Source organism: Marmota monax, unplaced genomic scaffold, assembly GCF_021218885.2.
Source record: "Marmota monax isolate L192 unplaced genomic scaffold, Marmota_monax_Labrador192_F-V1.1 WCK01_AAM20220418_F8-fsc00107, whole genome shotgun sequence".
Classification (NCBI taxonomy): Eukaryota; Metazoa; Chordata; class Mammalia; order Rodentia; family Sciuridae; genus Marmota; species Marmota monax.
The window spans coordinates 4859274-4870515 of NW_026693761.1; the positions used below are offsets into that span (position 1 = coordinate 4859274).

The 11242-nt window shown below is 42.7% G+C and overlaps 1 long non-coding RNA gene across 1 annotated transcript; it reads left to right on the forward strand.

The window, feature by feature from the left end:
• The first annotated feature begins 503 nt into the window (after positions 1-503).
• On the forward strand, positions 504-11031 carry LOC124103939 (uncharacterized). Its single transcript, XR_006855327.2, has 2 exons — positions 504-708; positions 7386-11031. It is a non-coding gene; the product is annotated as an uncharacterized LOC124103939 (long non-coding RNA).
• Positions 11032-11242: the final 211 nt, after the last annotated feature.

Here is an 11242-nt window from a genome sequence, read left to right on the forward strand (position 1 = left end):
CCTCTAGTATAAATCCGACCCCTTCATTTGAAAGAAGAGGAAAGTGAACTTAGCAAAGGAAGGACAGTCTTCTCAAGAAATAATTGTAGAACAAGAGAATGTCCCAGCCAGAGAGAAAGGAAGGAAAGGGGAGGGGAAAAGAACCTCACACTAAAACTCACACCAGATACAAATATTAATTCAAAATGATCATGGATTAAAATGTAAAACATAAAGCCATAAAGAAAAGGAAAGTGAAGCTCAGCAAGGGAACTTGGTTTGCCAGAGTTCACCCAGTGACTTTGACTTGTCACAGAGCTTGTTTCAATACATTATTTTTCACCAGCTTAGCCCAGCCCAGCCTTCCTGGGCGGGGCGAGGCTTCCTCATAAATAATCATAGCTCTTGACATATATTTCATACGGGCTTTCAGGAACAGGAGGCGGAGTCAGTCTCATGAATATGCAAAGCAGAGGAGATTGGCAGATAAAGCTCTCCTGCCAGGCGGGGCCCCTCACAGCCTGCTCCAGCTCTCAGTAAGGAGCCCTCCAGCAGCCATTGCTGTGTCTCTCCAGCCTTTCTGAGGGCTCTCGTCGCGCTCCCAGGCTGGAGGGACCCACACCAAGCTCCTCCCGCCTCTGGAAGCTGGCGTCTCTGAGTGCCGCGCCTGGGTAACCTGTAGGTCAAAGACAGCCTCCTGGAGCTTCTGAGGGAGCACTGCCCTCTGAGGTGAGGCGCCAGCTGGGCGGGTGAGGTCCCAGGGACCTTGGTCTCCTAGGTCAGGCCACTGAGGTGGGGTCCCAGGCAGACCCGAAGCCAGCGCAGTGCGACGTGGGCCAGGGCTGACTAGACTCTGGAGGGACCTGGGGGCCAACAGAAGGATCCAAAGGGCAGAGCGCCTCAGTTTTCCAGGGCATCTCCCACCTCTTCCCCGCCAGTGACCCTCTATGTGTAATTATGAAAATGAAACAAACTGTACCTCGAGTCCCCTTACCCTGCCCCTGAGCTGAGCCCCTTCTGCAGAGGTCGCCCCTGGCTGCAGCAGGCAGGGAAATCAAGAGGAAGGGGATTACTGTACGTTTACTTAATTTACATCTAAGATCACCTCTGCAATCACATAGGGCAGGATGGTATTTTTTAAAATGGTGTTGGAATAACACCAGCATGGAGAATAATAAACTCTTGTCCTTCATCCAAGCTATACACACACACACACACACACACACACACACACAAAATGTTTTTTAGATTTAGTCTACATCTATATTCAAAATCAAAAACAAATTTTTTTCTGATATTGGATTGGGGTAGGTAAGGATTTCTTATATTGCAGGACTCAATGCATTAAACCAAAACAGAAAATTGGTAAATCAGCCCGGATTAAAATCATAAATATCTCATTATCAAAAGATATCATTAAGGCTGTAAATATATCAGCTATCAACTAATACAGAATCTATAGAGAGAATATACAAAGGAACCCTAAAAATCCATAAGCAAAAGTTATTTCAACGTTAAAATGAACAAAGCACTTGAGCAAGCATTTCACAAAATACATTCTAACAACCAACATAGATCCTAGGGGTGCTGGTCACATCTATCATCTTCTATGGATCTTAAAATCTTATGGCTTAGCCTTAATAGAGAAAGGGCTAGGAGGGGCATAGCTTGTATAGGAGGAAAAAAAAAAAACAGAGGAACTATATATTTCTCAAGCATGATCATTGTTACACATTTTGATCATTGTTACACATTTTGATCATTGAACTATGTCTAGGCTAAAGGGTTTCGACACCTCTGTATGTACTCCACTTGTGACATTTCCTCTTAGGGCAAGTTCACAAGAATAGAGATGGTATGTGGTTTCTTAGCCTTTTTCCCACCAGTAAGGAGAAAGGTCCTGGGTCAGAATTTTCAGAAAGAAACAACTTCCTGTTTTGTGCCCAAGGTGGCCATGGCTTCTTGATTATTGTTCATTCTGTCCTGATCAGTCTCTGCTGGGCAGGCAGTAGGTCTGGGGCACCCAACATTTGCCCTCAAATGCCACAGTATATTCTTACAAAGTTAATAAGCTTTAAAGGTACTCAAAGTGGCCTAAGAGTAGAATTAAAATCTCATAAACTCCATTTAAGTAGGTCACAAACCACCTCTAAGCACCAGTTCTTTCTTCTATGTACAAGTTTATTTGTAGGATTTTATGATGATCCTCTGAGATTCTGAACATGGTAGCACATTACGTGGCAGTCAATGGGAGCTGAGTGGATAGGAATTCCATCCTCTTTTCTCCCAGCACATTTACCATTACTATACATCTTGGAAATAAAAGAGTGACCATTACCTTCTCTCTGAGATAATCAGGAAGTTTCAAATTGAGTAGACCAGGCCAATAGAAAACAATGTCAAATAAGAAATCTATCTGTCATTGGAAGAGAATTGCTAGTAGAGATGTCATTGGAATGAAAGCTGTTAAAGTAAAACCATGATTCTGTACTTTTAAAAAAATGTTCTTATTAATTATACTTGACAGCAGAATGCATTTTGGTTCATTGTATACGAATGGAGCACAGCTTTTCATTTCTCTGATAGTATACAGTGTAGAGTGGTACTTTGATAAGGTGTTTAAAATTTCCAAAATACTTTTATATACACAGGCTTCTTCTATCCAGGAAATGATACTTTGAGTCCAGGAGGAGTACCAGGGACTTTTCCTTGTGCTGATCAGCAGGAGTGAGGATAAGTTTTTTTTTTAACATAAAAAATCGCCACTCCAAGGCATGCATAAAATATGTTAGTCACTGTAGTCTCCCTTGGCTGTGGTAAGATTAGGCCATGCCTTTTACAATTCAGCCTTTAGGACAATGAATGCTATGTTATTTAATATCCATCTTCTAATCAATGGAGATAAGTAGATCAGAGAAACTTAAGGTAATGCAAGTTGATCAGCACAAAGTTACAAAAAAGTGTATAAAAGGCTAGGAACATAGCTCAGGGGGTAGAGTGTTTGCTTCTTATGCACAATGCTCTGTGTTCAATCCCCAGCACCACAAAGAGAGGGAGAGAGAGAGAGAGAAGGAGAGGGGGAGAGAGAGAGAGAGAGAGAGAGAGAGAGAGAGAGAGAGAGAGAGAGAAATGAGCTTTGGGGGCTGGATCTGTGGCTCAGTGGTAGAGCACCTGCCTTGCATGTGTGAGGCAATGGGATCAGTCTTCAACACCACATAAAAATAAATAAATAAAGATATTGTGTCCATTTTAAATATCTAAAATGTGAATGGGGAGGTTATCTTCAGATGAATAAACATTCATGATCTAGAAGGTCTGTATGAGAAAACAATTTCCTGAAGAGATGAAGCTGAGTATTCGCACATCCTTATGTAGAAGCCTCCTCTTTGATAATACATAGAAGTTGGAATCTTCATGCAAAATCACCACATGAAAGACTACTTAGGAGACTGTATGAAGGCTTGCTAGTGGAAACTGGCATTGTCCAGTTCATAATAATGAATGAAGAACCAAAGATTGCTTTTGACTGAGATGGCTCTAATGGTCTGCTACTGTGCACCTCCCAGAAGACACAATAGTATGGAGCTGAGTCTTGTTTCTCTGCATTGGGAATGGTGAGGGTAGACACAGAAGTTGCAGGTATCTTGTCCACCTCAAGTTTGCCTAATGTAGTGCTTTTTTTCAGATTGACAGAGTTGTCAGGAGCTGCATGGCATGAGCAGGTCTTTTCCTGATGCGAGTGTGTGGACATGGCAGAAATGGTTATTCCAGACACCACACATTCCAGTTGTGCTACTTTGGAAAGCATTTTAGTACCAAAGGTTGAATTTTCTTGGGTCACCTTCATTGTATACAAACCCTGGAGGAAAAAGGGGTGGGGGATAGTTTGCAAAAATAGAATGAAAACATTGAATTAAAAAAAAATACAAAGTTAAAGAAAATCAGTGAAAAGTATATGGAGGAGGCAGACAACATATGTGACCTAGAGGATCTGTGGGAGAGAGTAAAGATTTCTGAAAAGATGAGGCTGAGCATTTGGACATTCTTAGGTAAAACTTCCTTTTGAGAAAATATGGAAGTTTGAAACTCCAGTGTAAAATCACCACATGAGTGATTTACCTAGGAGACTGTATAAAAGCATGCTGGTGGTAAAGGGTGGTCCTCAGCACCTATTAGCACTTGCACCCTGAAGGTGGGAACACAAGGTTCACCATCTTACATCTGATCATGGAGAGCAGATGACCACCTCAGAACTACAAGACCACTTATTCACACAGTCAGTGTCATTCAACACCCATCATTTGTCACGGGGGCCTAGTTTATTGGGATACAGATGCAGGGAGCTGTCTAACAGAGATGAGTCGCCACCATGATCTTGGTCTTTTCTGTTTTCAAACACTACCTTTCACAGAATAAAAATACAATAACCCCACTGAGCTGTCAGGCCAGAGTGGTGGGTGGTCAGGCTGTGCTGCATATCATTGAGCCCACAGAGAGCTTGTCTTCACCCAGGTGGAGACTTTGGTTAGTGAACTGACCCCTGTTCAGTTACTCTCACATCCTGTAGGTTTTGGAATCTAGCCACCTTTCTGGGTCTGAATACCATTCCTGGTGGCTTGCTCCTGTTTAAGTTTTATCTTTCTGTCCTATCCCAGCTACCAGAGCTATACATCTGTGTTAAACCCCAGTCTCTAAGAAGCACTGTTCCCTCTTTCTGAATTACTGCTTTTGTTTTTGTCTGTTTTCCTTTCTCTAACCCAAGACATTTTATCTGTGCTAGAGTATTTTTAAAAACTGCTCTTTCCCAATCAGCTCATTAAAATTTATTGTCTAGATTTCTGTTTTTACTTTACCTACTCTGCCTCAGTTGTCACTTCCCCACTCTTAAAAGAATGAACAAGGCTCCTCAGAGAAAATACCCGTTTATTGAGGAACAGCCTGGGGTGGTTTGACAGTTATGACAGTTTAATGGTTGAATGGTTTGACAGTTGGCATGGGGTGCTTTCTGATTGGTGGATAAGGATCATGTGAGCCAGCAGGGCTAGACTGATTGGTGGGTAAGGATCATGTGAACCAGCAGGGCTCACCATTGGACGGCTCTTCTGGGGGGGGGAGTTAGTCTTTGGAGCCAGGGCGACCCCCAACATTACTTATCTTTAATTATCTTAGAGGGGAGAAAAGAAGGGATAGGGGAATATCACACACCCATCTTTACCCCTCCTACCACCAGAGCTCCATATGCACTTGTCCAACTGACCACCAGATAACTTCAAGTTTGGCTCACATAAGACATCAGGAAACTACAAATGTACAGAGCCAGAGTAGATTCATCATTCCTCTTGGCCACTCATCTTTTCCTACTGTATAAGGGAACATCACTGCTACTCACTTTGCACAAGCCAGACTATGCATGTCAGTCAGCCCCAACTCTCCAACTCTCTCCTCTAATTTTTCACAGTTCAGTTTTTTGTGGATTCTACCTCTTAAACAGGCTTGGCTCACACCTGTCTCCATTCTGTCTTTCACATTTTGCAAACACTGGATCCTACCACCCTCTTACCCACCACCTGGGTACTGATCTTATCTAGTTCATTTTCTGCTTAGAATTCTTCATTCTGCTCTATTCTGCTTCTGAGTATCAAGTCCAGAGCTGCTAGAACATGAGTCCTATGAGATGGTATCTCCTCCCTTCTTTTCTGTCTTCAGGTATTCTCTCCTTAGATGCCCAAGATCCACATCTGTGCTTCTCAGAATATATCACACCTGTGAATACTACTTCAATCCACAGATGTGCTGCTGTATATCCCACTTTTCTTGGTGAACTCCTGTTCATCTCTGGACTCAGCTCAGGCACTGTCTCCTCCAGGAATCTTCTCACCAGGTAGTCTGGGGTGAATGTACCTCCAATTGCTTTCTAGTGGTGCCTTTAGTGTTTCTGTCTCTCAAAAGGTTTCTTTCCAATATTTGGGCTGTATGGTTATTGTTATCTCTTATTAGACTCATTTGGGAACCATTAGGAGGGGAATGAGACTATCCTTTATTTAGTTTTACTTCCAGTTATTTGTGGAATGGAATAAAAAGTGAAGGAATGAGTGGAATAGTGGTCATTGAAGTATTTCTTTTCATGCAGTGAAAGATCATCATTTAAAATATAACCTGTAAAACAAACAAACAAACAAAAAACCCAGATACCAAGTGATGACATGTCCCAAGCACTCTGTATCCTTTCTCATGTTGAACTATGTAAAATAGTGTAATCTCCATGAATCCCAGTTGGAAGAAAGTGAGACTCAACTTATCACAACTTGTCATTGACAGATTTGAGAGTGTTTTTTTTTTTTCTGACTACAAAGCATGTAACATTTGCCTTTTCTCATCTATCTGGTAAGAATAAAATCAGGACCCACCTTATTGGACATTTGTGAAGCATAAATAAGTTAGCTCAGGTAGAGGGTTTGCATCAGTGCCTTAACTACTGTTAGGCCAAAATTGGGAAGAAAGGTTTTGAGAGCAAACCCTGAGAGTTGTTTCTGTCAGAATCTGTCATGTTGCCTTCACTGAATATGCCCAGTTGAGCATTAGAAATATACTAGTCCTGCTCTTGTCACACTAATCTCTCATGAAGAGACAGGCCAAAAGCAAGGCTCCCACAAAGAAAGTGACAATGGTGTCTTGGGCAAAAGGAAGTATGTTGTTCTGTAGAGAGCTCCTTTAGGAACTTGTGCCTCCTTTGGCCACACCCAGTCATCAGCAATTCACAGAATTCACTCCTATCTGGAGCCAAGCTTGAAAGAGGTGCAGGAAGTGCACAAGGCCTCTCTTTTCTGTACCCATCTGGCATTATTAGCACATTGAGGAATAAGAAATGAAGGAGCAATCTGAAAACAAAACAACAACAAAAAGTAAGTTTCAGCACCTCTCCTTCCATCCTTCTGATAAGTGCTGGGAGGACTTAGCTTTGACTTAGGACTTTGTGTGCAGGAAGGATCATGGGGCTCTTTTAGAAATCAGGCATGTGGTAGTTATACATCTCTAGTCACAAAAACAGAAGTTGAGAGAGAGAGAGACAATGAGTTGAGAACCTGAAGGATCACTTTTCTTGGAAATCATTTGCCCCTTCTACTCATAATCTGCTTTTATTTTATTGATATTTTCATAAATACCTGTATAAATGTTGGATCTTCAATGTAAAAAAGTGTTTACCTTCAACTAAACCTTTAAAAATCTTTTTGTTTCATTGTTGTTTTTCTTCACACACATCAGCAGAGGAGTTTCCTCTTAGGTGCTGGAGGATTGGGAACACAGGTTTATTTTTTTTTCCATTTATTTTTCTATTAAAGAAGTTGGTTGTTTGTATGAAGACAGACACAACAATATCTTATTTGTATGACTTGGCTTTATTACAGAAATTGTAGTCACATGGTTTAGCAGCCATTTGTGGAAAGTGGAAACAGCACGAAGAACTTGACTCTGGAGAAGCCTGGGTGCATCCATGTCCCATGCTGGGCGATGCTCAAGGAGCAGTGGAGGGCAAAGGACCCAGCGACTCCCCCAGGGTTTTGCACATCACCCTGCCATGAGGATTAGCTCCTAACATCAGCTCCTGCACTATTTCTCCAATGGATGAGGGTGCTGGATTTGGGCAATATTGTTACCTAAGCTTCCTACTGACTAATGTCATGTGAGAAGGGTCTATGGGACAAGAACTTAGAAGCTGGAAATTAAGAGTAAGTTCCCTCTCTCAGTGTTTTCAACCATTTGGTGGTAAATACAGAGGGTCTTTCATTCAAGAAATCTCATGTCAGATATTTTATTTGTGCATTCTTTGGGTGAGATGGTCAGACCCTTAAATTATCCATAGATAAAAACATCACCAACATGAGCCACAAATTAAAAATTTTCTAGTTAGTGCATTAAAAAGTAAAGAGAACTAGCTAAATTAGTTTTACTACTATCATTATTTAATCCAAGGTGTCTAAAATATAATCATATAACATTGAATCAATATAAATGTTTTTGAATTATTTCACTTTTGTTATACTTAGTCTTCAAAGTTTGGTTTATATTTTAGCCCTACAGTCCATCTCAGCTTGGACCTTTTCAATAGCTCCTTTTCAAGTGTTTCAAGTGCTCAAAAACCACTTGGAACCAGTGGCACTGGTATGGATCAGCACTGCTTATCCTCCACATGTTTCAGAACCTTTGAAGAGGAGGCCCTTTGAGAGGGTCCCTTTGACTGGATTGCACACAGATTCTGTGTCAGCCTGAGAACTCACCTGTCTTTGGCCTCATCCCCTTATCTGTGGTGGGAGCACTGAGGGGAAACCAGTAGAGGCCAGGGGGCTGAAGGCCAGGAGTGGGTTTTTTCTACTTTCATGCCATAAGGAAACCGAAGGGACCAAAAGTTAGTGAACATGTCCAAGGCCTGGCAGGAAGGAGAAGAGGCCTTTTTGTGTGGGGTCTGGATTGGTCCCCAGGGCTGTGCCGCTCCAGGTCGCCTAGTAGTACATACCTTCATCACCCTTTTCTACCTTCCACACCAACAGAGAACAGCTACTGCCATTCCTGGTGTTCACAGTTGTGATTCTACCTGATTTCAAGATTTTGAATCCCATTGCACAACCCTGCTGAACATAGCCATCCAGAGAAGTCTCTGGGGGCGCTGGTCCTCCTCCTGCTGGTACCTCCAGGAGGTAGCTGACCTGGCTGTGGACCAAGCACTGCAGAAAGACAGAGTTTTCCTTGTGTGCCAGGACCTGGGTCGCTTGCTCCAGCATGATGAGTGGCTGCCCCGCTTTGAAGGAGAAAACTGTGAGGCAGAGGCAACCCCAAGCCTGGAAGCCTCTGCAGATGTCACTCTGCAAGAAGGTGGGAGACTTACCTAGAAACAAGAGGACCCAGAGGAGGGTGAGGAGGCCTGACATGACTCTTGCTCCTGACAGAAGCTCAGGGTGACCTCTGGTCTCAAACTGCTGCCAAAAGCCACAGCTTGGTGAGTGGTTGAGGCCAGGTGGGGCCTGAGCCAATTCCTGTCTTGTGCAAGGATGTCATTAATAAGAGAAGTAGGAGAGGGAGGAAGAGGCTCTAGAGAGAGGATATACACAAATCTAATTGCAAGATGAAGGGAAAGGGGATGAATAGTTTGAGTTCTGAGAAATCAACTTTAAAAATGTTGCTGGAGTCATACTTGCCCGAAGAGGAAATGTGGTGGGACGCTTCCTGTACTCTCAAACTCCCTTGATGTGCAGGGGCCTGGAGCAGTGGCATGATTGACTTGTTACCTGAGTTATATTAGATCCTAAAAGTAACCTAATGAAATAAACAGTATTATTCTCAGCTTTTGAAATGTGGAAATCAAGGCAGAAACTCATTAAAGTCTGAACAGGTCTGGAGAACCAGGGTGGTCACATGGTGCGAGGTATGGCAGTAGACCTCTCTAAGGCCTCATTTAGAAACTCTATAGTAATGGAGACATAAGTATGCTGTTTGCTTTGAGAAAAGGACAAGCACTGGAAAGTAATTTCTGCCCAAAGTGCCTGCTCCCTATGTGAGCTATCATTGGAATTTGTCACTCACAGGTCCTGTTGCAGATTTTCAGTGCTCCGAAATTCAGCAGGAAAGTTGTGTGGTCTTGGGCAAGTTGTTTTGCTTCCTTTCTACTCTCGTCTAATTTTCACCTGTAACTGATCAACCCCAAGTGACCTTGTGTTCCTAGTCAACAGATTGAATGTGCCTCCACAGGCCCTAGGAGAGCTGAGAGAATGATGCTGTCAGCCAGGATTCTTGGCCAAGGATGAGCGATAGCAGTTGGGAGTTTGGTCTTAGGAGTCATTTGGGGGCAGTGCATAGCTGTTAAGGGGATTGACGAGGATGGTAGTTGGGCTTCAGACTCATGATTTCCCTTTGTTCAGAGTACAGTGAGTTCATGGCAGGAAGTGAGATGGGGATTTGTCTAGGTGGTATACCAGAAAGAGAGCACAATTTTGAGTGTACACAAGGACCAATCTAAATCACTGTGCTAGTCAAATAGGCACAGGAATACAAAGCAGAGTCACTTTCTTCCAGATTTCTTACTGTAAATTTACATCTCCCATCTGCACCTTTATAAACAACATATTTCCCTGATGGGATTCCAGAGTCCTCCACAACCTTGCAACTTAAAAAATTATAGTAGAGAAGGCGTTGTGGGGCCTTTGCCTCCTTGAATTGGTACCAGTGGATGTCCTTATTTGTGATTTGTAAGTCACAAGTGATTGCCAGAAGTGACCCAGGTAAACGTGTGACTGACATCATTCTCCTTTCCAAACTGGAAGATGTTTGACTGCCTGGAATGGTAACAACAATAATAATTAACAGCAACGATGTAATGGAATTCTTTGTTATGGCCTTTTTTGGAGAAAACAACATCATATGAGCATCTGTGCCACATACTTACCAGGAGGCAGGGTGGCTAAAAGTAGGGCTAGAGCCCACAGCATGCCTTCTTCCCTGGGGCTTACAAAGAAAAGGACCAGATTATAAAAAGAGAATAAACACCTCTCAAAACTCAAATCCTGCTCAAAATGGAAGGGATCCCTCCAACAGTGACTGAAACCTGATCCTCCTGACTGCATCAGAAGCAGGGAGAAGTAACTGAGGAAGTGCCTGAGAAGACTATCCAGCTGTTTACCCACAGAGTGGTGCTGGGAGGAGCCTCTGCCTCTGTGCTTCTGCCCACTTCTTTAGTGCCCCCATATGGCCACTGAGAGCAGGTCCTCTGCAGAGAAGGAGAAGCCAGGAGCCTAGAGAACTCAGAGCTAAAGCAGGTTGAACACAAATGTGGGAAGCAGAGCCCTGGATGAAATTTGTCTGCCTTGTGGAAACATGAAAATCCCCCAGAAATTCAGTTTTCAGGTTGATGGTACTGCCTTGGTCTTGTCCTGAGATGAAACTTCTTCATCATGTTCCTGAACCACCTTCACTTACATTTGTAAATAGATGTTGGGAACAATCATCAACTGTAAATCTGATAAGCTTTGAGTCCATTTTATTAAAAAAAACTTGGATCAATTATATTGGCTGCAAATTATATTCCCCCATGGTAAATCGGGTTGTGTGTGTGTATGTGCTTGTGTGTGTGGTGGAGGGGGTGTACAAATTAATTTCTTAATAAATTTCTCTTTATACTCAAGTCAAATGGTTCCTTCAGTTAGGGCTGTGAGCTTTATTTAAAAGAAAAAAAAATCACATAGAGTGCCATGCCATGCAATAGTTGGGACATATT